General features: G+C 50.2%; 1 protein-coding gene across 4 annotated transcripts in view; it reads right to left on the reverse strand.

The window, feature by feature from the left end:
* Window positions 1-25,322, reverse strand: part of SLC24A3 (solute carrier family 24 member 3) — a 104,901-nt gene that overhangs the window by 56,072 nt on the left and 23,507 nt on the right. For 2 of the 4 annotated variants that reach the window (XM_027653988.1, XM_027653989.1), the window contains exon 1: window positions 4,473-4,546. The gene's annotated coding sequence lies outside the window, so the exon portion shown is untranslated. Of the gene's footprint in view, window positions 1-4,472; window positions 4,550-25,322 lie in introns of those variants that run through there. The other 2 variants (XM_027653991.1, XM_027653990.1) reach the window with 1 other exon arrangement.

Here is a 25,322-nt window from a genome sequence, read left to right on the forward strand (position 1 = left end):
CACTCTTCCTCCCCAGAAGGACATTAGAAAATTAGGAAAATGCAATGGCCCTGCGTAAAAGGATTACAAATGCCCAGTTAAGTATTACATTAGGACTGATTTTAAAATTATGATTCTAACAAAAAAGCATTAAAGAATAACTGCAATCTCTGCACCAAAGGATCTTAAGTATCTTACTCGAAATACCTGTTTCATTGCACAGGATGAAACAGTCATTTTTCACATTTGTCCAGCAGTGCTTCACCTTCCCACAACAGCCTTCATACTCGAACTAAAACTTGCTTTACTGAACTAAAATAAGCAGCTTTTCACAAGAGAGGTAATGCTGTAGGAGCCAGCAATCCCCACAGCCCTGCCTTCTTCCCAGAGCGCTGGGACAGGCCGAGGTGTCCCTCCCTGCTGCTGCCCCACAGACCCCCTGCCCTGGGGGGCAGGCCCAGCCAGGAGCACCTCTGAAACCAAGCACAGGGCTTTCCTCAACTCCAGGCACATCACAAACCCGCCTAAAACTCCGTTGTTGGAGAGAAATGAAAAAAGCCCACTCCAACCAGGGTCCCCCAGAGCCCAGACTCCCTTGGGGCAGCAGCCAGCTGTGGCTCAGCATTGCCATGGCAGGGACAGCCAGGCACCGGGACAGGCACTGGGATGTCACCACCCAAACGAGACAGCTCTGGCTGTCCCAGGGAGATGGGGCTGGGCTGTGGCTCGCTGCAGAAATAGATAAAGACAGGATGCAGCCAGGGCGACCTACATTTCCGAGTGCCTGGCGAGGAGCGAGGCAGGTGCCTGTTGGAGCACCCCGTTCCCATGGCTACACGGAGCACGGCAAACCAGGAGCAGCCACTGCTCCTCCACCCCCTCAGCGTGGAGGGCACAGCTCTGCCCAGGGCCAGGCTCGGCCCCGACCACGCACAGGCCCCCTCACACTGGCAACGCAACATTCCCTGGCACCACATTCCAGATTTGCCAGAGAAAGTTGGGAAAAGGAGGAGCAACACCGTGCTGTCAAAAAGACCAGGATAACACACAGACCCAAACCCTCCATTCTTGGCTGTCAGCAAAAACCTTGGGAATTTCTCAGTGAGGCCATTTCCCCTCCCCATCTCGAGGAGGTAACGGGTGCCACGAGCATGGCAGGGCTGAAGGTCCACATGGGCACCAGTGCACACCAGTTGGAACTAACTGAAAACCAGGAAAACGCTAAGAGAACAACTAGACAGTCTTCCAGACCCTAAAGGGGTTGCAAGAGAGCTGGAGAGGGACTTTGACAAGGGCCTGGAATTACAGGATAAGGGAGACTAGCTTCCCACTGACAGAGAGCAGGGTTAGATTGGGTATTAGAAAGAAATCCTTCCCTGTGAGGTGGGGAGGTCCTGGTACGGGTTCCCCAGAGCAGCTGTGGCTGCCCCATCCCTGGAAGTGTCCAAGGCCAGGTTGGATGGGACTTGGAGCAACCTGGGAGAGTGGAAGGTGTCCCTGCCCATGGCAGGGGAGCTGGAACTGGATAACATTTAAGGTTCCTTTCAACCCAAACCAGTCTTTGATTCTACAAACTACAATGTTAAGCCCTCAAGTGCTGGGGAGCTCCCAGGTTGCAGACTGTATGTTTGGTCCTTTAGCAGGGAACAGCACCAGACTCAAAATCCAGACCCTGGCCCCTCCAAACTGAACAACCCAAAGCAGTGACTTAGCAGGGAGTTACTGTCCGTGGCAGCATGCCCTCTTCTCAGAGGGGACATGGAAATAATGAACAGCAGTGAAGCAATCAGTTAATGAGCTCTGAAGAAGTATCCAGGAGAAATTAAACACCATGGCTCCAAACCTGTAATATGGCCTCCCTGGCCCACTTTTTCTTTAAACCAAAGTATTTTCAGCTCAGCCCTAAAACTGTTGCTGAACTGCCTAGTTTCTCCTAGATTTTTCCAAGTGTTTAGGGCTTTACTTTCATCTTTGTGAAGTGCTAGATCATGTTTAGTAATTCACACAGCCCCACCCTGAGATCTGCTGGGTCTTTGTGTTTTCACTTTATTAAACAGCAGAGACCCAAGGCCCCAGTGATAGCTTTTGTCCCGTTTCTCTGGCTGCCGTTAAACAGCTTTGCCTTGATGTCTTTCAGAAAGAAACATGAAAGTATGGGCAAAGGGGCAGAGAAGAAAGGACAAGTTTTTACTGAAATGAATAGAAACTGTTTAAGGGGAGGTCAATAAACATGAGAAGGACGATGATGACCTCTAATCATCACTGCATTGTTCTCCCTACCACTACAGAGCCCCTTTTACAGGCTGATTTCCTCAAACCCACTGAGAAACCTCAATGGAGACAATGAAACTCTGTGTCTGTATCCTTTTTTTCCTCCAAAAAGGGCATTTCTGCACATGCTCTGATTTCATCACATGTTTGGTAACTGTACTGCTGGGAGGTAAAAAACAAATTTAGAGGTTCATCACCCCAATACAAAGAGAACCCCTTTCAACACAGACTAGAGGCAGGTTGCTAAATGCTGACAGTTGTCTATTTTCTACAGGCATCATTTTTTTTTCTTTGACAAGAGGTTGTCCCCAACTCTACATTGCTACAGGTTGAATCCAGCTGGGTCCTGCACCTCAGGGACACATAAGACAGAGTATGGTCAGTAAATGTTCTTAAGTCAACAGAACTGCAGTGGAGAATGATGGTACTGGTGGAGCAGGCAGCTGCCCTGCTGCCTGCCAGAGGGGGAGAACCCGAGTGGGCACTTCTGAGGGGACAGCAGATGCTTACTTCTACTTCTCATTAAAAACAGATTTTTCTTTTCATTCTGAAGTAGATGGTTCACCAAAAATCTCATTCCTCCAGACTCCATTTTGATACATGTTAAAGGCATGTTCAGCTTATCCAGAACTGAATTCATATATGAATTTTTGGGAGTGCTCTTTTGGGTGCTAGAAAATCCAGCTCAGGTCCAGTGCTCACTTTCCAAAACATCTCAGAGCTCAGTGTTCCCATGGAAACTTGGGATCCTTGAGCTTGCCAGGCACAGTCAATAGCAACGTTATTCAAGAAATTTTTGCAGCCATTTAGCCAAAATAAAATCCTAACACAGTGGGCTCACATTACAACATACAAAACAATCTAATTCATACTTAAAAAGAAATCATGAATCACTGCACACAGCTAATGGTGACTGCTCATTTCAGCTAAGAATTATTAAAAGCTTTTAAACATTCACTACAAGTGGGTATTTACTCGGCTGCTTAAGAAAGCCTCTAACCCCCGAGATGTACCGACTTGGCAGTTCCTCCTGAACGCAAACAACACGAAAAAAAAAGAAAAGAATTGTCTTCATCTACCTAAGAGTCAAGGAAGGGACCTGGAGGGACAGTGCTGCCCTCTGTCAGCACTGCAGCTGCCGACCACAAGTCCTCCAACACCTGTTGAGTGTCCAACGCACTGACAGACCCGGGTTATTTAAATAACTTTATCCCGAGTGTCCTTAATTTTGGCCTTACCCATGCACACCAATTACACTGACTTCTCTGGGGCAGAGATCACAAAACTGCAAGCCCCAAATTGCACAGATTTATGGTATCAGTAAGGTCTTTAAAATAGCAAGTATTCAAGTCTTCTTGGCCCATTTCTGAACTTTAACCCCTTGCCCACCCAACGTCCTCCAGAATTCCCACCCTACAGCTGATAAGTGAGGAGCTGCAATACTTTCTTTAACAAATTCAGGAAGAAAAGCTCACTTAGGAAACTTGCATACTAGGGGGAATTCCAGAGAAACAAACTTTTTTGTTTGTTTTTATTTTGGATACATTAACGTAGTTGATCCTTTTTTAAACAGAAAGCTGCCTCTAATATCTTTGTCCTCTAGCTGTCATAAGAGAGGCCACGAGGCTTTCTGGGGGGTAAGACTTCACTTATTTTTGAAGGCAATGCCATGAGTGTCTCCCCTGGACTGGCCAAGCCCCCAGTGTCCTCCTGCTCAGGGCAGGAGGGGCCACAGCTGCCCCCCGGCCCCAGCAAAGCTGGTCTGGCTGGAGGAACACAACGGGTAGAGCTGACAAAGGAAGCTTTCCAATCCACATAATCCCATGGATAGTTCTGTGCCAACATCACCATCTCATATATTACAGAGTGTTCCAGAGTTGCTCCTCGCAGAAATCTTCTATCTTTTAGCTCCCTGACATTCGGTTTTCATCTTATGGATGCCAAACTCTCCCATTTTCAGAGACAACTTTCTCTTTCCCATGGACCGACAGTGTCCACAGAAGAAATGAAAGTAGGAAACAAATTCAAACTATTCTTCCATTATTAAGAGAACTCCTTTTTACCAGAAGATCCCAAGAGCACAAACTATCACACCCCTGACTGCATAGTCCACACAGGAGAGCAAAATGCACCGAAGGGAAAATAACTTCAGTCAAAACACTGGAGCACACTGAGCCCTGTCCACACCAACAGGAGAAGAAAGGCAAAGTCACAACACTTACACAAAGGACGTGCAGGACCACAGCTCCATGTCTCCTGTCCTCGTTCGTGAAGATGTCATTGGGGAATTCATGGAGAGCTGCAAAAAGCGGGGTGGGGGGGAAAGAAAGCTCAGATGTTTAATCAGCTACTCAAAACCACCGCACGGCTGTGAAGTAACACAGCGAGAAGTCGCCCAACCGAGCGCTGCAGTTGCCACGCCAGAGGCTCTGTTTCACCTCCCTGTAGCTCAGCTGAGCCTGTCCTCGGGCAACTGCCTTTCCCCAGATGTTTCCCGGGCAATTTGCTTCTGTGGCCACCACCCAGAGAGGCCTGGAGGGGGGACAGACACACCCCGAGAGCCCAGGCAGTCCATAGCCTGGGCTGCCAACACGGTGTCGCAGGTAATTTAAAGACAAACTCCCTCCATTTACTCCAATGCTTTATTACTGCTCTGGACGTTAACTGGATTATAAAGCACTTAAGGACAGCCTGCCAATTAGGCTGCAGGAATGGCTGTTGGTTAAAAACTGAGGAGCCGGTGTGAAGACCATGCTCTGGCACCCGAGTGCGCCCCAGAAATTCCGGATTTGAATTATCCAACAACAACTGAAACAAAGGCTCTCTGCTAATGGTCAGTTCTGCACATTCGGCCTTCAGTTGGAAAAAAAAAAAAATCAAACTGTGTTTTTCCTGGCTTTCACATCGTTAATAAAGCTCCAGCAATTGGAATTTAATTAGCAATGCCACAGATGATTAAATGAAAAAACAATCCAGCTCTCTCTCCCAGTTTTGCTGCCTCTGAAGCAATAACTGAGCAGAAAGGAGCTACATCTTAATTTTGTTACTCATGCAAGCAACAGCTCTACCCAGGCCATGTACCTGAGGAGGAAAACACTCTTTTTTACACAGAGTAATTTCCCTAAAGGCTTAGGTTAATACCGTTAACTGTATTCCTGTGGATTGGTAAATGTTACAATGAGTCCTAACAAACTAGCAGCAGCTACTGGAGCAGGACAGCTGGCACTTTTAAAATATATATAATGAAGGAACATCAGCAATAACTTTCTCTTTTATGAGAACCAGCAATACCTTTGACATTTTATCACCAGTCAGGATTCACCTGCCAGGAGCTGGAACTTCTTCCTTCTGAGGCAGAACTAGCACTGCCAGGCTGCCTCCCCCCTCCCACCCCAGCACGTGTGCTGTGCCAGGGCTGACAAAGGCTGCCAACACCTCCTTAGGTGTGCAGCCTAAGGAACCAGTCAGGCAGGTACCAGCACAAGGACAGGTGTCAGAAAAACCCCAGCAAGCAACACAAAATGCTACGGAAACTGGAAGACAACGAGGTTAAATCAGGTGGAAAGGATTCATCTCTCCTCAGCAAAACTTCCCTGTGTGAAAACCAAATGCTGACATCACAGCTTTAAGGAACGCTCCAGACCACAAGCAAGGCAAACAGAGGGAGGTCTGCCTGCAGCAACACTCAAAATGGTTTGCTAACACACACATACACTCATGTGTGTGCTTCCCCCTCCCTCCTGCAGCTGCCTCCCAGACTTTACATTCAATACAAGACAGATGATAAAAATCCAATCCCTTTATCAAGAGTCTCGAGGAGGTTCAAGTGCACCCAAGGTAAAGGCATACAGGGGAAAACCAGGACAAAAATAGCACAAGCTGTCGAGTGGCAGGGACTGGGAATCCTTGCCCTCCTTTCTGTGCACAGCAGAAGTGACTAGTCCTCCCTCAGGTTCAGGTTCCCACCTCCCACTGCGGGGAAATGCACCTCTTTGTGGGAGACAATCCAAGCGTCCATCACCACCTTCCCTGTGACACCATCTGAACACAAACACTTTTAGTGGATTACACATGAAAGCATGCAATTATAAAGTAATATATGCAAATCTGAAATCTGCTGCATTTTTATTAGCTGCATCAGGTGCAGATGAGTACAGATAAGAGGAGAGCTTTGCAAAACACAGGAGCTCCTTTCTAAGAAGAAATAAAGGGTGTTGCTGGAACACCACTCCAACAACAGCTGCCCTATTTAGCCGGTCATAAAAGCTCAGACAGTTTGTTATTTTGCTCTTAAAAGAGTCCTCAGCCTTTGTACAGAAAATAGAGGCAGAGTTTGCCAAGCTTATTTTGATTGCACAGGAAAAAAAACCCAACCGCGCTGCCAACGAACCTAAACTGAAAGAATTAAAGATTTCTGGCTAACAGTCTGCTCTGCTCCTGCAGACGAGGCAGGTATCAGCCTGGAAGCAGCAGAAGGGCAGGATCTTCACACAGCTCAGCCCCTCCACACACACCTGCTGTGCAGGCATTAGGCACGATCCCGATCCCGACACGTTCCCACCACAGGCCGGGCGTTCCAGCCCTCAGCACACATGACTCGGGTTCAGTTTTCACTCAGCGAGGGGCACGTTCCCAGAAACCCCAGCACAGGAGTCTGCAGCTCAACACAACACTCCTTCCAGGGGGGCAGTCCCACCTTGTGCTGGCAACTTGTAGAACTATGAATAAGTATTAGGATTATTAGCATTTGGAAGTAATTGGAACTGTAGTAGATGACTATTAGGAAGGTGTGGATTAGCTTTGGAAAGGAGGTCAAATAATACAGGGGCAGGTGAGCTTTAGGAGTGAGAAGCTGACACAGGACTTGAGGTGTTCAGAGAGGCAGTGGCTGCTGTGCAGGACACAAGGGAGCCCACAGCTCCCAGAGCAGGGCACAGGGCACCCACCACAGCCACAGCACAACTCCAGGCATGACAAAGCAGTGGGGGGTCTGCTGCTGCTGCCTCCCAGGGGAGCCATCACAGGGGGATCGCCAGATCCAGAGGAAAAGTTTGTAACCACGCTCACCCAGGAGAAGTTATTTTAGTCACAATACAATGAGTTGGAATGAACTGTTGTCCTTTCATTCTCAATCAGCGTGGGATTCACTCAGACTGGAGCCCTGTTCAGCACTGGCTTTAGCTGACTTACAGAATGATCCTCATTACCACTGCATTGCGAGGATTTGCTGGCACAACACGGATCTGCCTCTGTCCTGCACAGCCCAGCTCCCCAGCCCTGCTCAGCCCTGCCCCAGCCAGGTGAGCAGGGAGGGTGCTGTGTAGGGAGGGTGCTGTGCAGGGAGGGTGCTGCTGCACCTCCCCTCAGGGAGAGCCACCTCTCCCAGCCCTTCTCCCTGCTACTCCCTTCTCTCTCCTATTTAAAGTTTCCACCTCTACCAAAGGATTCTTTATTAAAAAACCCAACGCTGTACTGGATCAATAGTTCTCAAAGCTGCAACATCCACTTATTTTTAAAGAACTCTTTATATTGTCCCCAGAGTAGGTACACTGGTTAGCAAGAAAACCCTTGGGAAATTGCCACTGCTTTCAGAGATAAAGGATGTTCAGCCTGGCCAATGAATTACCAGCAAAGAAAACTCATAAATTTACAACCTTGGTTCATTTTCTCATGCTGTCCCCATAACTCTTTCATGGCAGAGGTAAGTCACATCAGTGCTAGGCTCCTCTATCCCAGGGCATCCAAACACCCAGTCAGGGCCAGGTTCTGCAATCCCAAGGCATCCAACTACCCAGGGGTGAGAGGCCCAGTCTGTGCCTGTCCACAGCTTTGTGGGGTTAGTGGTCTGCACAGTGGCCCCTGTTTGCCTGCTGCTTCCCGAAGAGCTCTTCCAAAGCACTAGGCAGCAGGTATGGCTACAGAAAGCTGTGACTCGAAAAGCTGACAAGAGCAGGCTGGATTAGAAACCAGGATTTAGATACGCAACTCCACGACGCAGGGACCACTGGCATTCACAGCACCAGCACTGCTGCAACTGCCACGAACAGTCCCAGGCCCAACCACCCTTCTGCAGCTGCAGAGACACCCAGAGAGGTGGTTGTGCCAGGCAGCCAGGGGTGAGCTCTCGGGGGAGCTCAGCTGACAGAGCATTTGCTCCTGTGCCCAGCCCCGGGTGCTCGGAGTGTGCCAGCAAATACATCATTGGCAGCAACCACAGCAGGAACAGGGAACCGAGGGGAACATCATTATGGCTTCACACTGGCAGAGGGAGGGGTTAGATGGGGTACTGGGAAGAAATTCTTCCCTGTGAGGGTGGGGAGGCCCTGGCACAGGTTGCCCAGAGAAGCTGTGGCTGCCCCTGGATCCCTGGAAGTGTCCAAGGCCAGGTTGGACTGGACAGCCAAAGAAAGGCATCAAGGAACATCCCCACATGTTTGTTCAGTGGGTCTTTGTGACTTCTGTTGTCACCTATGAGGGACAGATGTTAGTGGAGCAGACCTTGTGATGTGAACTGAGATAACATTTTTTGCAACCAGCTTTTTTACACAGGGAAATAAAAAACTTTAAAACAATTAGTTACCTTTTTCCCCTCTATCCTCAGAATCATATTTTAAACTCAAGCTCAGGATTATTGCCTGGTTCAGGATAAGCAACAATATTACATTCAGCACCCTCCTGCACAGTGTCTCACCCAATTCCCTGAGCTCCAGCAGCATCCCCTGCACAGTACCAGCTCTGACAGCCCCAACTATACAGGTGAACAGCCCCTGCATCCCCAAGATCTGTCCCTGACAGGGAGCAGGGACCTGGAGGACCTGCGGGTGCTGCATCTGCTCAGCCTCACGGCCACCACTGCCTGGAGAGCAGCTCGGGTAGCCCCACACTGCACAGCACACAGGCCCTGTTCCCAGGGGAACACCCTGAAATCACATGGCACCAGAGAGGCAAGGGACCGTGAACATCTTTAGCTATCTTTAAAACCAATAGGATCAGTCAAATTCTCTCTGAGGGGAGGGCGAGTACCTTTTACATACACATAAATGTTTCACTGCCTGCCAAGTGAAAACGCTGTTTGCGTTTCAGTGGCGTGATCTAAAATGCAAAGAGTGCCAAAGTGTGCTGATACATCAATAATAAAACATTTTGCTAATGTTTTGCTCATGTCTCCACTTAACTGCTGCAAACAAGTGGCCGAAGCAGCACAGGGGTGCAGCACCCCCAGAGGCCCTGTCCCACCCCTCAGGGTGGCAGTGCCAGGCTCTGTCTGTGCCCCCTGTGAGCAGACCCTCTGTGGGCCAGGGGAAGCAGCCACACAGACACCCCCTGTGTGGGCTTGGCAGCTCTGGGTGGCAGCCTGGCAAGTTAAATCAATTTGCAGTTGTCATCTCACACCACACCAGATGGGGTTTTCCCCCCTCACTGACCTTTAGCTTTCCTCACCAGTGGGACAGTAACAGCCCAGTCCAAGGCACAGTTCCACGACAGGCAGCAGTTATCCCACAGCTCCTCTGCCAAGAGCAGCAGGAGGCAGAGTGGTGGGAGCACCCCTGCTGAAGCTACTGAGCCTTGTACCTGTTCACAGGTGCCTCTTGGTGGGATGAGCCAGACAGAGCAGACACGGCGTGAATAAAAAGGGAGAGGTCTGCATTTCTATTGGGTAAGTTATGCATGGGTTGGGGGAAAGAAAGGAGGGAGAAGAAAGGAGGAAGAATGGGAATAGAGATGTGCCACGGGGAATTCAGAACTGGCAGCTCATTTGTATGGGAAGTGAGAACAAACATCACTCCTTCCTACTCTGGAGGAAGCACTCAAGAGAAATCACTGCCTGGAAACACTGAAGAGAAGCTGCCCCCTCCACCCACCCACGGAACAGCCAGCACTGCAGCTCCAGGGAAGCCCCATTTCTGCCTTGCAGCACCAATTCTAGGAAGGGAAGCTCTGGCCAGGCTTGTGGGTTTAGACTGGAGGGGTGTTTGTTCTGGGTGTAAACATGCACACGTACACAGCATGCGTGGCTCTGTGAGCGTCCCCAGCAGCTGAGCTGTTTGTCATTCCATGCACATCTGTCACATCCTTAGCATTTCAGATGCCCAGAGTTGTACAGAAATTGAAAAGTGCATTTCCTTCCGAACGAGGCACATGAAGTGCCCAACCCTGCACTCCCCTGTCGTCCCCCCTTCCTCCAGACTCTCCTGGCTGTGTGTTGTGTGGCACCATGCTCCCAGGCTCCACTCCTGCTCCACCACGGGGCTGTTCTGCTGTGCCAAGAGCACACACACACCAGATGAGGTTTCCCTGAAACCGGCGCTCTCCTCAGCTGCAGGAAGTAAAGGCTCAAAGGAACAAACCCCCACGCGTAAGCAGAGCCCCTGTGAAGTCAAAAAGCTTCTGCCTTGGCTTCAGTGCAAAGAATCACTTGCAAGGTCAGAGGTGCATCGAGATCCTAGGACAGCAAGTAACTATATCTCAACACAAATGGGGAAGGAATCAGAAATAATAAACAATATGCAGCAGCATATAGTTCAGAGAGAGTTTAAGTCAAATAACAGCAGCAAGTGACCTTGAAAGAGAAGGTTATACTTTCCTTTGTTCGGTACAAGACTAATTTCTGTTACAGTGAGAATCTGGCAACTGTTTCCCAGGACCTCTGAGCTTTTATATTCCTGTGCTTCCCTTGACCATGCTATAAGTTAAATTTCTTAAATATATATATGCATGCTTAAATTGACAGAGAGCAGGGTTAGATGGGATATTAGAAAGAAATCCTTCCCTGGGAGGGTGGGGAGGCCCTGGCACAGGTTGCCCAGAGAAGCTGTGGCTGCCCCTGGATCCCTGGAAGTGTCCAAGGCCAGGCTAGATGGGGCTTGGAGCGACCTGGGCTAGTGGAAGGTGTCCCTGCCCATGGCAAGGGGTCAGAATGATGTGGTCTGTGAGGTCTCTTCTAACCCAAAGCTTTCTGGGATTCTGCAGCAGTTTTTGTTCTGCTTTGTGCCCCCAGGTTCCCCCATCAGAAGCAGTAATTGCTGCCTGCAGAAGGAAAGGCATGGAGGTATTCACAGAACTGCCAGTGTTATACCTTTTACAGACCCAAGGACCGTTGGTGTTGGATCGAGATATTTCCCCTGACAAATGCAATACTTCTGCAAAGTGATCCATTATCAGCCACACACCGTGGTCAGAAATAGCTGGCATGAGGAAGGTTCTTAGCAAAACCACAGCAAGAAAAGAACAAATCCATTGCTGGCTCCTGTCCTCACATGAACTGCCAGAAATTCCTAGTAACTTACTGGCTTAATTCTGCTATTCTGAAGTTCCCCAGACTTCTTTTGATTTGGAACTGAATCCAGTCCCCCTTTCATTAGCTTTATTTTGGAGAACAGATATTTAAATGGTGTTCATATCCATGGGCAGGCTAACCAAAAAAGGCAATTTGTTACAAGAAGCACTTTTATAAAGCCACCTGATAAGGAAGAGATGCTGCTATCACCTCTCTTCTTCTCTTGGGGAGAACAGGGAGGGATGACTTAATCTCTCAGCGTCCCAAGTACTGGATGCAGGGATGTCATTAGTTTAAAGAAGGGGAGTAAATTCCCCTTGTATGCTTCAGCCTTAGCCCCATTATAGGGGTGGCTGGGAACCTGGATCACAGGAAAACAAACAAACAAACAAAAAAACCTTCAAAGAATCGAACTTTTGGACTTTGCCCAAAACACGTCAAAGCTGTGGCTTAAACATGTGGTCCAGGCACAGAGGCAGGTTCAACACGGGGCAGCCAAAGCCAGCCCTGCCCAGGGAGCAGCACAGCGATGCCACCACGAGCACGAGGGTGGAGAGTGCCCACACCCGGAGCATGGCACAGGGACAGTGAGTCCTACAGCCACAGAACCATTTGGAAAAGACCTCAAAGGTCATCGAGCCCAGCCCTGCCCTGCCCTCCTGCAAGGGCAGCACGCCCAGCAAAGCCCGGCCCAGGTGAGCTCTGCTCTGGGCTGCCCCAGCCCTGCAGCCTCTGGAGAGTGGAGCAGAGCCTGGAGGCTGCCATGGGCTCTGCCTCTCACATGCTCTCAGGGCAGGGATTTACTGCCTGCAAATGAGTTTCAACATTTAAACTGTCCAGGTTCATCTGCAGAGCAACTCTAATACGCTTTAAGCTCCCTCGGATGTCTAAATGCCTAAAGCTATTACAATCTCTTTGTTATTTTACATTAGGCATCCCATTAACTATTTTCTTACTTTGATGTAATCAGCGTTTACCGTTATTTGGAGATTAATTCTGGATAATGAGGCCACGTGGCCTGTCTCTTCTACAGTGAAGAGTTGGTCAGCAAGGCAGGGCAGCCCCCCCTGTGACAGAGAGCCCCCATCCCATCCCCTGGGGAGCACCCTGAGCACAGGGCAGGACCCCAAAGCCTGTCAGCATTTTCCATTTAAGCTTACACTACCAACACACAGAGGACCTGGCCCCTTCCCCTCTCAGAAGCAAACAGAAGCAAAGCTATCCTTTCCCATTTCCATTCCAACACTGTCAGCCACAAGGTGCTTAAAGTGCTCAGGTGCTTATATCTTACGTAAATACATTTAGCAAATCAGAGAGAGCTCCACACTTCAGATATCCACCATTTTGCTCTTTGCACATAAAACTAGCAGGCAAAAATTTCCATTCCAAGATTGCAAGGTTAAAATGCTATACCTAAGTAATGTATCTGTAAGAGGGAAATCAGAGCAATCCTTTACTTTGATAGATCAATGAAGGTACATTGAAAGGGAATTCCTGGGGATGTAAACAGTACAATTCCCTCAAATGCAAAGGATGATTGCTGCAATAAGTCTTGTAACCCATGCCTGGTACGGCAACTCTGCTGATATAAACCACTGCTGAAATTAGCCAACAAAAACCTGCCTAAAGAAGACCAGACTCCCACAAAGATTCACCACCACACAAACGAGTGCTCTCGTCATCCAGCCATCCATAGTCACGGGCTATCCCCAGAGAGAAGCCTCATTTACACAGCACGTGTGAAAGTTTATTAACTTTGCCTGCAGTGAAAAGCACACTGGGAAGGATTTTCAGGGGACAAAGCAGCACAGCTCTCAGGATGATTGCTAGCCTTTCCCAAGGCATCCCAATGTCATTAGCTTGAGCTTGGCTTGAGATCAGCCCCAAGCCCAGCTCCTCTGGGAGACAGCTGCAGTCAGCTGCACAGGCACTTATTTGTGCCCTTTGAACATCTTCACATCTCCTCAAGCCCCTTTTTCAGTTTATCAGGATTTCTGAATGCCTGTCTGCTCCTCCAGGTGTATCCAGGACCCTCAGTGCTTCACATCACCTGCACACCTGACACGTCCCCACTGTCACCTGCTAACAGACTGGGCATTATTTAATCCAATTCTTCAGCTATCACACTGCAAACTTCATCATGACCAGGCTCAACTGGGAGGCTTCTGAGCCTAAGAATTACCCTGCCACCAGCAATTCCCTTACTCCAGACTGAGATTTCACCATTTTTCTCAGTGTTACATGCATTAATCACGTGCTTGCCAACAAGCATCTCAGAGAATACTGATACACGTGCTGTCCCAAGAAGCTTGATAAATCACTGTCTTGCCATCAGGGTCCAGTTCCTTGGAAAGCCCGTGCACAAGCTTTGCTCTGAGCTCCCAGTAGCCCAGGCAGGACAGACAGCCAAGGCCTATCCTCCAGCACATGGCAGAGCTGGGTCCTGCCCTTTCCTCTGGGGTTCCACTGATGGATTTCACTTTTGCTTTTCTGTTTTCCTCTCACCTGGTTTCTACGCAAAACAGAAGATACTTAAGAGATTTCTGTGGTTTTACCTCTGGCTAACTGCATTCATTCCCTGATGAACTATACATACCAAGCTGGAGGAGCACCACAGCCCCTGGGACACCGAGTGCTGGCAGGAGAGGGGACAGTGCCGTGGTGGGGCAGGTGCCCTGCTCACACATGTTCACTCTGTGTGTGCACATCGCTCCCCATCCAGCACCAAAACACACTCGCCACGTGAGCTTCACATGTGTGCCTCTGAGGGGGCCTTACAGAGGCCACACACACACATATGGACAGACATGTACTCACCTCTGTACACACACATGTACATACACACACACACACTGCTGCACACATTTATCAGTCTGAAACAGGAGAGCCTCGTGGCAGCAGGGAGTCAGGTCCATACCCTAACTGTGGGGAAGAGTGAACACGCACCACGTGCAGACGAAGCACAGTACGTGGCAGGTCCCTCTGCATTACACATTTTGCTCTGCGGTGACAGGCAGGCTGAGAGCCCAATCTCCGGCATAAAAATCCTATCAGTCAATGTCAACACGCTGTTCATACATCAGAAAGACAACACTGGCTTTAAATAGGTACCAGCGGCTGCAGAAGACAAGGCGCTTCCAGAACTCCATCTCCGAAGAGCCTTTTATCTCTCTCAGAAACTGAAAGCCCCTAAATATAGGACTACTGTTAAAAATTCATGAGCTTCAGCAGCTATTTATCAAAGTCATGGAAATAGGATATTTCCATGATGGTGAATGGTTTGACATTCATTACTAATAAGCAAATGTGCCCTTTATTACCATTTTAGAAGAGAACATCGCTGCCGATACCCAAGGAACACTGCATTAGCACCAGGCTACAGCATTAGCTTTGCTACAATACACACATCATTTCTGCCATCTGGATGCCTCACGCTTATTAGTTCCCAAATGAGGATGCTGATGCCAGCTCTGTGGAGCCTGACGGCACGAGGCTGCCGGGAAGGTGGGGTGGTGCCGTGGTGCTCCTCTCCACGGACCGTGCCCCAGACCACACTTACACTGACCCCTTCCTCCAGTTCACTGGATGCTCTTGCCAGAGCAAAGCCACGAGGCAGAAGGGCAGAGCCCACTGCAGCCAGGCAGCACGTCAGCAGGCAGGGAAGGCATCGTGGGTGACAACGCTGACTGGGACACTGCCTTCATCAGTGGCAGCTCCTGCCACCCCCCACTCACAGCCTCCCACCACAACCACTAGACCTCGGAGCTTCAATCAGAATACAGCTTTACTTCCACGTAGAAGAGGTGACAGAACTGTTCCTCTCTGTGACGATGTTTTTTATCTCTTTTACATATGCAAACTTTTGTACACGTTCTGTGCTGACAGGGAAAAAGCACGCATTGCTGTCTGCTGGGATGGCAGAAAGGAGAAGCAGAGAGGAAGGAGGAACCCTTTCACCTCCCTCACACAACATGAGAAAGCTGGACAAGAGAAGGGCTTGATTTCAGTGGATCCCTGAGAATTTGTTCTTCCCAAAAGGGTTCTTGAGGTAACTTGACCAACAGCTGTCATCCTGCAAGTGTAGGTGGGCTTTCTCTTGCCCTACCTGTGCAGAGAATACACAATGGCAGCTAAACCTTTTATACAGGGAGGCTTTTCCTGTGGTCTCCACCCACATGCCCATTGTTCTCCTCCATTCTTTGTCCCTTTCTTTTTCCAGCCTGAACAAACCCACACCACGAGGTTTTTACATGGTTTCCTGACCTTCACCTCATTCTAGGGGTGCACTGGGGGCTGCCCCCAGCTTGCCTGTCCCCCTGAGCCAGGGGATGCTCAGACTGCCCAACACATCCCAGCCATCCACACAGTCCCCACTGCTGTGCCTCCCACCAGGAGCACCCATCCCCTGGCTGCCCTGGTCAGACCCAATCCATGGATCTCACTCTGCTCTTTGACCAGGCACCATCCCTTTGGTTTCCCACCCTGCAGTTGTGCCTGGGATGCTGCAGTTCAATCCAAACACAGGTCATTTAGCGAGGTGGCGAGTCACAAAACGTGGGTCCTTTCAAGAGGGTGGGGGTTTCCTTCCTCAGTGCCTTTTCCTGGTTGAACATTGGTTGGAGCACCAGAAATCCCAGGCCATGGATGTGTGCAGTCTCCACACTATGAGGCCTCCAAGGCCTTTAGGAGAGGGGACAACAGCAGGCACACAATTCGCTTCCTCCTTCCTCAGAGAACATCAGAGGAAGCTACAAGGGCAGCTGTAATTACATGTAAATCCCCACACAGGCAGAACTCTATTTTACATGTGGCTGGAGAATGGACCATCTGTTTTATGAAGGTACTACCAGGCTCTTTTTTCATTTTCTCTTTTATCCCAATTATATTCTTTCCCTCCCCCTCCTCCTTAAGTGGAAGCATTGCTGCAGTACTATCAAGAGTCTTAAAATAAGATTATCTTTTTAAATGAGAGAGTCTTTAAAGTGGGATTATACCTTACAACAGCGGACTAGTCTTTCAATCAATTCCAGAGGATATGCTACAACTTCATTACTCTGGAAGAGGCTACATTAACGGGGTAGCAAATGAGAAGCATCTACGTGATGGCACACAAGCTCAGAAAAAGTGCCTCCTCTGGCCTGTTCTTCCCTGAGCATGCCAGAACAGTGCTCTGGTGCCCCTCCAGAGCTTTTGTCCACCACCAGTTTCCATGGCACTGGTGATACTGGCCCATCAACAACTATCCCCAGCATTTTCCCAAAAGAGAGGCAGGAGCTGTATGGAAAAACAAGAAAGCAGCATTCCTGTCCACAAGAAAAGTCTTTTTGTGTGAAGGACTGATCCCTGAAGAAACAAGACATGATACACACATTTTGTACAGCCCCTGCCTGCTCTTGGCAGGGCTGGAGCTGGGGAAGGGACACGTTCGACAAGAATCTCCCATGGCACAATTGAGCAAATTCCAGAGACTCCGGAAGAAGTGCACGTGCAGAGCAGGGCCAGGAGTTCACATCCTTCACTGGCAGCTGTGGATGCTCTTCTGGGATGAAGGACTCACCTGCAACCCCACGCAGGGGCATCAACCACCTTCAGCTGCCGCTCCCAAACATTTGCTATGCACAAACTGAAAATTCCATGGCCACTGCCTGTGCCCTGACTTACATGAAATCCATCCATCCCACCTCGACACACAATCAGGAGGGCAATTCCCATTAAAACCAGGGCAGTACCTTGTTGCCTGCTGCACAGGCACCTGTGAAGGACAGTGCTGATTCCTCTGATCCGTTCTGCAAACCCGCAGCACTGCTCTTCCTCAGCTGGGACTGGGAAAAGTGCAGGCGCTTAAAATTCAGGCATTTTGTATTGTAAATTCCCTGGATCCCACCAGTCCAACCCCACTTCCTTACAGCCCACACACACCGTGCAATAAGAAGTGACCCGGAGCACCTGAAGGCATTAATAGAGGGAAGATCCATTCACGTAGCACACGGTTTTCAGTTTTAATGGTTGTAAGGAGACAAAACTCGTTTAAAGCAAAGCCGAGGAGGCTGCTGGGCATCTCCCTGCACTTCACCAGGCTAGAGACAAAGCACTGAGGATGCCGAGCCAGAGGCCTGGTAGTGGGCTGGCTGCCCAAAGGCACAGGGAGCAGGAATGGTCGTGACAGCCCAGTAAGGGACACGAAGGCGGGGATGTGAGCGGGTACAGAGTGACACACCGTGAGCAGCTGTGGGGAGCAGGTCAGGCTGGGAGCTGCTCCTGGGGACTCATCGTGCCAGGGGGAGGCTCAGCCTCAGCTCCACAGTGAGAAAGGCCAATTTGCTCTCCTGACCTATATACGCTGCTGTGTCACGCTCAGGGAACACATGCCAGGCCCTTCCAGAGAGCTCTGGGGAGGTTTAGCCAGAAGGGCAATGGATTTCAGTGGCTATCACACAGCTAAATACCACGTACCCCTCAGCGGCATAACCTTTGCATAACTGTTACACTTCCCTGCGGTGAATAATCTGCAAACAGCCTTAAAAAGGCCTCTTGCCCTCTCCTGCATGAACACTTCCATTTCAGGGGTGCACCTGCTGAGAAATTCTGTGCACCCCAACACGGTCTCCACCAGTGTGTTTCCAGGTATCATTCCAGCTGCGCAGAAGCCCAAGCACAGCACCTCTTTCTGACGGATTACTGCTCAGAGCCAGGGCAGGGACCCAGAGGGGATGCAGAGAGGTGTGTGCACAGCGACTGCAAGTCCTGCTGGAGCAGAAACTCCGGGTGTTGGTGAAAGACCAAGGGCACGACACTGTGCACTGCCAAGCTTTGGGCCCCTGCGGCACTTGGAGCCACTGGGATCTCTGGGAAACGGGCACGAAACAGTGAAACTGTGTGGCTGCAGCAGGCTGGGAGAAGGGGATTGCTGAGAGCCAGGCAAGGCACGCCCGTGCATGCTAACAACCCGCCGGACCCTCCGGAGCGCCCGCGCCGGGTGCAGGGAAAAGCATTACTGAAAGGCACGAGGGTTTCTCGGGAGCTTGGAGAGGGATTCATCCCAGGGAACTGCAGGTGGCTGAATGCCAGCCTCTGCCATCAGCCAGGCCAGCCCAGAGCGATACCTGCAGAGCAGCCAGCAAGGCTGCTTCGGGCACGGCTGGCACCACAGGGCTGCCCACAGGAAGGTGAGATGCTCAGCTCCTGGGCCAGCTCTGTTCCCACTGGAGTGACTGGGGAAACTGGAATCAACTTCAGCAGCATGCTTCTGAATGCCTCCAGCATGGACAGCCAGCACCCTGGCTGGCAGCTCTGCCAGGCCCTTCCCAGTCACACATGGCTCAGGGGACTCTCCAGAGCAGCTCCTTTGTAATCACAGATTCAGATCCAAGGTTATTCCTTGGACCTTACACCCCTCTAGCCCCTGCCAAGGAAAGTGGAGGACAAATCACAGCAAGCACAGCTGTGACATCCAAGACAAGAACAAAGCAGTAATCAAACAGGTCCCAGCTCAGACAGGTTTTGTGGTGAAGGAAGGGAAAGATGATCCACAATGTTTTATCTACAGCACTGGTGTTGCCATCTCTGGGGCTAGCCCAGATTTCCTACAGCACAGGGGACAGCAAGAGTTCACTGTTGCACTGGTACAATGCAGGGACACTTCAGGGAAACCAAGATGACACCACAGTGCTTGGCAGTCCCCTGCTCTGCCTCCAAAACACAGCCTGAATTTTTAGAGACTTAAAAAGCCAGCGAGCTACAACCACTCTGTGTCCAATCCATTCAGCTTGCCAGGAAGCAGAGTGGATGCAGGCGGAAGGCAGAGGCAAGGAATCACGAGCACCGAGGCAGTTCTCCCCCTCTGCAGGCAGAATGAGGTGCCAGTGCACAAATCAGGCCTACAGAAACCAGACCATGCACTTGCATCTTCCAGTGCTGCCTCCTGCCAGCTCTGAGCCACTGCTAATTCCATCAGATCCCCCATGGGTCAACAGGCATCCCTTTCCTTGACAGCTGAAGACACAAAACCTGGACACATGAGACATTCAAAATGCAGCCAGTTTCCTTGCCCCGGTTATCATTCCACATCAGTCAGACAGAAAAAGTTATTACAGGGTAATAGGGGTTGAAAACAGTGGTCGAGAAGGGGTTTGTCAAACTAATCCCATCACTCTGCAGGAAGAAGCAGCACAGTTTGCTGCTGTGTGTCCACAGAGAGCTCGCTGGATCTCTGTGCTGGTTAAACCACAGCGGTCTGGGAGCGGGCTCTGCTCGAGTCCAGGCAGCCTGTGCAACCTCTGTGCAGAGCCACAACCCTGCTGCCCTCTGCACAGCCCAGGCCCTGCCCCTCCTGCAACCCAGGCAGCAAATAAAAACAATAATTCTGCTCTTCCTTTCTGCCTCCTGACACTTTCTTTCCTCTCTCTCACAGCTCCAGGATGCCGAGGTGCCTCTGCTGATGGCCTGGGGAAGGTGAGCATCCCCTCTGCCTCCCTCCTGCCCAGTGGCTGCACAGCTGCCCACAGACTGGAAGGTTGAGAAAGGAAAAAGCCCCAAATAACAGGGGGCGATGGCCACGAGCCTCAACACCTTCCCCCTTTGCTCAGGGCTGCCTTCACAAAGTTCACGTGCTCAGGAACTCATCATCCCAAATACACTAGAAGTTGGGTTTGCAATGAAAGGCTTTGATTAAAACTGGCATCAGCCAGTAGCCACAGCACTGGAAGGAGACACGCTTTGTGGCCAACACAGCACGGAAACCTCCGTGAGGACACCATGAATGGGATCCGTGCTGCTGCAACAGGGTGAATGCAGAACCACTTACAGAGAGCACTGCTAAAGAAATAATTACTAAAATTAACTGGGGACACGATCTGCAGGAGAGCATTTCTCTAGTGATGCAAGGCTACGTTTTCCAATGCACATGGAAGCTCTCGCACCTTCTCTCTGGATTCCTTAAGTATCTGCTTTTGGAGAAAATCACAAACACCTCAAAACCAGGAATACCAGGAGCAGCCTCACCCTCGGCAGAGTGCAAACATCAACACCAACAAACTGTAAGGAGGCTGTTGAAACAAACACAGCCCTAATGACAGCAAACCTGATCCTGGGCTCTGCCAGCTGAAACCACAGTGCTCTTGAACAGGAGAGTCCTTACAGGCACAATCCCTGTCCTTCAGGATGACACAGCCCTAAATCTGGCACGTGCCCACCAGACCAGTGCCTAATAACCAGCCACAGTGAAAGTGCTTCTTATGGCCTGGTCGAAAAGTAAAACATTGCACAGATATTGTCACGCATCTAACACCAGAGATTTACAGTACCTCTGCTATGGGCCCTCATAAAACAACCAGCAATATTTCTAAGGCAGGTCTCAGAGAAGCAAAATATCACCAAAGAGCAGCTGAATAACAATGAGAGCAGAAGCCACAGCTCCTCACCCAGGAAAATCCTCCCGGCTATTTTGTGGAACAAGATAAACACGGCCAGATATAGTATCTGCTTTATTTCTCTGCACTGTTAGTTTCCAGCAGCAAACAGGAGAGGAAAGCAGTCCTGGGCAGAGGAGCCTGTCAGCTCTGATCCTCCAGTCCTTTCCTGAAGGAGGCACAGCAGCTCCTGAGCTGGAAAACAGGAGCATTCCTGGGTCACAGACCCAAACACCCTTCCCACAGACAGCTGGAGGGAGCTGCACCTCCCTGCCCTGCACTGGGAAACCCATCCCCATTTTTCTCAGCCCTGGGCACCCTCCAAGTCCCACCATGCAAGTCTTATTTGAACCAGGGATGATCCAGGTCCTGCTACTGGGGCAGGGATGATACAGGACAACACCCTACTGCATCTGCAGAAAGGTCCATGAGTGGGCAGTGCCCAAGGTGGGCCATTAACAGCACCCAGAAGGACAACGTGTGCTGCTACTCAAAGCAAAGAAGAAGGAAGCTCAGAAACATGACAGCAGCACAAACGCTGCCTCCTTGAAAAGCTCCAGTAACTCAGTGTGGGAAACTGAACTGGGCCAAAGGAGCAAGACTGGAGCTCTTGCCTTCATTCCCAGCTTTCAACATGTTGAATATGTCCCTCAGCAATACTGCTGCCCCACTGTGACAGCAGGACAAGTGGACAGGAAGAGGACAGAAGGACCACTGCACTGATGGTGTGGGTAAGGATCAACTGCTGTACATGGGACTCAGCTCCCACCACAGAGCTGGAGGACAAATTTAAGCATGGGAAGAAACACCATATAATTGGGGTTGGACTAGGTGACCTTTAAAGGTGCCCTCCAGCCCAAGCAATTTTATGATTCCACGACACTGAACACAACAAAACACATAATGGCAGCAACAGGAGTGACCAGCACATCTGTGCTGACATCTGACACAGAGCCAAGTAAGGAGACCGGGCTCACAGGACAAGGAGGCAGCAGCCCCTGCAGCTGTGGCACTGGCCAGGACTAGTACAGTTCCACAGTCCTTCACAAAAGCAGTCACAAAATGATGGGTGGTCGTGCTGTGCACCGGGACACACAGCAACTGCTGGCAGGATGTGAACTCGGAATTGGGCAAGAAGGGACAAACTATTTGGATCACAAATAGTAATTTGTTCCACTTCTAAGGTTCCTTTCCATGAGATTTCCCAAAACTACTGCAAAGAATTGACTAACCCCCGCAGTACCCTCACAACACAGACCTTATCACTGTCACTGCACTGAGCAGCACAGCGAGATGCAGGGAGGGGAAGTGCCTCACCAGATACCAAGGCAGCAGGGAACTGAGGGACTGCCTTTCAGACTCACAGGCCAAAATATCTTCTCACGCTTCCACCAGGCTCAGCATCAGACCAGAAACCACCCCACCCCTTCCAAACCCCCAAGAAATACCTCAAAGTCTGATTTTATGGGACTCAAACCACACTGCTTTTATGGAAAAGTACATGATTTTGTTAAATGCCTCCCTCCCACCTCTGAAAACCCTGATTTTATTCAGCTCTCTGCCTTTGAATTTCCCTCTCAACTTGGCTCAGCCAGAGAGAACCAAACCAGGGACAGCTTTTCTGCTGGCTGCCTCCAATATGCCTGAAGCCCTGAACATACCTCTTGCTGCAGCTCATGACCAGGTCACCATTCCCAGGTACTCACTGCCCGGCAGAGGTGACCACCAGCAGACTGACATCAGAGCACATCTCTTTACCAGGTGAGCTGGTTTGAAAAAAAACTCCAGCAAAGAAGTCCCTTATGGCAGACAGCTGCCTGCTGGAGAGCCCAAACAGGGCAGGGAGTGGCTGGGAATGGTGTTCCCTCCGTTTGGAGCAGCTGCAGCCACAGCAGTACAGATGCTGTCAGGCACAGCAGAACAGGGCTGGTCTCTACCAGAGGCCTTGCAAGCTGGGCATATCACAGCTTCAGAGCTCCAGACCCCCTGCAGGGGACCTGAGGCAAGGAATAAGGCCACACATTAAAGGATGGAGGATACACCCCATCCCAGGGCTTGGTTACTTTGATGAAACCTGGGACCAACACTTGGGCTCGCTGTCGATGCCATGATTTAGTGTCAGGACTGAGAGCAGGATCTGGCCCCTCTAACTACTCAAAGTCATCTCAATTTGTATGCAGTGACTGGGTGGAAGAAAGTTCCCTGCCCCACTGCTCACCAAACCAGATCAAGAACATTCTGTTGCAAGGAGTTATCCCTGCATGTCCCAGAGGGAAGGGGAGCTGCAGCACAGGTGCCAAACAGAAGGTACAGAGTCAGAGTCTAGCCTGGCTTCCAGATCAAGTACTCACATGTGTCCAAATGTTACTGGCTCCACAGAATGTCTTTAGCTCCAGCCTCCTCCCAGGCTTTTCAGAGGAAGTTCTCCCCCTCTGAGAGCACTCAAAAGTTACACAAAGAGCTGTCAGTGTTTGTCTGACGGGATGGCCACGGCTGCTTTCACCACAACCCAACCCCACTGCTTTTTCAGAGAGAAACCCCAGTATTGTCAAGCTCGCCACAAAGCACAAGCCCTGCCTTCAAAATCTCCAACCCTGCACTTTCCACCTCAGCTGTCCCCACGCCATCCCCCCGCCCGTGCAAGGCAGCAGTTTTCCCTCTGCCCTTACCCTGCCTGGTTTCCCCCCCCACCCACTGTGCAGGTTTCTCCAGGTGGCTGCAGCAGAGCCATGTCCACCTGCACCAGCAGGGATCACACCCAGCAAACGCTCCTCCCACAGCACCTGCTGCCACTGCCACAGACCTAAAAAGGCCCTTTTCCCCCAGCAAGGCTGGATCACTCAGCGAAGCAGAACATTTTTGCCACAGCCATGGGGAAAGAATTACTCTGCCAAGCAGAACACTCTTGGACGATGCACAGGGAAAGCATAACCACCCCCACCTAATGCATTTTCCTATTAGTTTCCTGAAAGGCTTCCCAGCTCGTGACAGGTCAGCCCCACACAGGGGGGGCTTTTCCTGCACTGGATGAGACTCTCTGGTACTCCATCATCACTTTCTCTCCATCGAGAGCTGCACAGGCCAAGTTTTCCTTTTTGAGCTGTTTGATATAAGCAGCTGGAGCTCTAATATGTGGAGAGGATCCCCAGGGAGGGTTTGTGGCTGTTTGGGAACATTTCCTAAGGTGTTTTTGAAATCTCTTTTAACTCTGAGATTTTTTCCCTCTTCCCCATTGTTCTTCTTATTGCTGCCAAGCTGAAACATAATGTGCTCATTTAAACTGGGACTGGACACGCTTGCAAGGGATCTGTGAAGTTTTAGGTGTTCTCATGTTGGGGATGTCAGTGAGCAGATCTGGCTGAAACATCTCTAACACCAGGTGCGTTTGAAACAGAAGAAAGAACCAGCCAAATTCCCAAACATTGGAATTTGCATTTAAGCAGTACTGCAGTGCTTGTCCAGTTCTCTAATGAGGCATTACCCAAGCTGACCTTCAATGAGCTCCCTGGCACCAGGCCGTGGAGGGAATCCTCAGACTCTCTGCTAGGGTCCTGTCACCAACAACAAAAAATGAACAGATCGTAAAGCCCAGAAAAACACCGGGAACACAAAACCACTCACAAATCACACCTCTGCCTGCTGCTTTCCTGCCTATCATGGAATTTACAGTTTAAGGCCATGCCCACCCTCACCTGCCCCAGGAGCACACAGTCAGTGACACCAATGTGCCCTTTTCTGTCACCTTGCAGTCCCTACAGTGACTGCTGATGCCCTCGATTCCCTCGGAGCCAGCCACACCTGCTCGCTGCACTTTAAAGGTCAGACCTTCCTGCACCCAGGACAGGCCTGATGCTCCATGAGGACAGAAAACACACAGCTAACAATCCTCCTGCTCAGGAAAGGGTCAAGGGGCTTCACCCAAGATCTGGATCACTGCAGAAACTCCCTGTACCTCCTAAATACACTAAAGACACTCACCCACAGCACTTGCTCTGTGGGGCAAGATCCAAAAATAGCCAGATTCCACATACAACACCATTTGAGCTGGCACCAAGAGATGGCAAAGGTCAAGTCACTTTGTTTTGGCACTGCTCAAACGTGCCTGCCCCTTTCCAGAGAGGGCAGCCAGACCAAAGATCCTATTTCCAACACCAGCCACAAAGTCTATGTTTCACCTCCATCCTTGGCGGCTGTTCTCAGTTTTTATTGTTTACCCTCATATTTATTCCAAAAACAATACAACGTGCTCAACAGAGAGATATGTCAGGAGAACGCAGCGCACAAAATAATATCAGCAGGCAGGTCACTGGAAGTTTAGTGGCTGGATGCCAATCAGATAGTGATTTGCAAGCTGTTTCTCAACACGTGGGTGAGCACATGGGACCCTG

The sequence above is a fragment of the Corapipo altera genome, unplaced genomic scaffold (genome assembly GCF_003945725.1).
Source record: "Corapipo altera isolate COAL_440 unplaced genomic scaffold, ASM394572v1 70, whole genome shotgun sequence".
Lineage (NCBI taxonomy): Eukaryota > Metazoa > Chordata > Aves > Passeriformes > Pipridae > Corapipo > Corapipo altera.